We start from the raw sequence: 1166 nt of genomic DNA on the forward strand, positions 1-1166 counted from the left end.
TTAATTAGTTTTTTATTTGTTAACATGAGTTTTTGACACTTATATTTTCCAAGTTATTATTGTAAGATGGTTGATAAATAGAAAGAATTCAGAGATGAATAATATATTTCATAAGGATTCTTACTACAAAAGCTTGAGAATAGAAAGAAGATTGATATTGACTTTGAAAATTAACAGTAATGTTCACAATTTCGCTATTTCGTTTTGAATCGGGTTGTGATCAATTGAAACATTCCACCAAAACCTCGTTACCCTTTCAAATCAATTTGTATTTTGATATATAATCACTATCAACTTTCTAAAAATTCAATGAACCTTCTAAAAAGATCGAGACAAAATATCCAACTTCTTCTGCTACAGCTTTCTCTCAATCTCTTTCAAATTAGTTCATCTATGAAAAAGAGAAAGTAAGGAGGTGTAATTAAAAGAATTTAAAAATATATATTTTAAGTTCTTCAATAGAGTACATAAATAAAAAATAGAGAAGAGAAAGGAAAAACTAAAGAGATAAAATTACTATAATATTAATTTTATTGTAAGATTCTACATCATCTTTTTTACTATCAATATTAAAAACAATTTCATTGACATGCGTAAAATCTTCCGTATTTTTTCTTACTTAAGCTACTTGTCTAGTTTTAGATTTAGAAGAACTATCAGATTTTTTATTTTCCCAGAATTTCCGATAAATACATTAGTGACTGCACCAAAAAATGTTTGTTTACCTTTGCCAATATTTTTTTTACCGGAGTCCATGTTAAAGTATTAAAAAGTAAGCAAATTATATAAAATACAAAAATTAAATACAAACAAATAAATAACTAAATAAGTAAAGACTAAAAAGATTAAAGTTGGAACGAATGTACCAAACGTCTACTTGTATGACCAAAAGCCAAAAATTGAAGGAAAGATGAAACTTGAAGCTTGAAGGTTGCTCCAAAAACCAAAATAATCCACCAAAATTGCTTTCAAACTAATATAATTTGTAATTTAATAGAGATTAGAGACTTGAGAGAGTAGAAGATGAAGAAAATTTGTGAGTAACAATAATAAAGATTTGAGGGTTTTTATAGTTAAAGAATAGGACTAAAATGTATTCTTTAAAACTTTGGGGTATTAAAAAAAGTTTGGGGGTAGGGGGATCTTTTTTTTGTGGGTGGGTGGGG

This window comes from Solanum tuberosum, unplaced genomic scaffold (genome assembly GCF_000226075.1).
Source record: "Solanum tuberosum cultivar DM 1-3 516 R44 unplaced genomic scaffold, SolTub_3.0 scf00483, whole genome shotgun sequence".
NCBI lineage: Eukaryota > Viridiplantae > Streptophyta > Magnoliopsida > Solanales > Solanaceae > Solanum > Solanum tuberosum.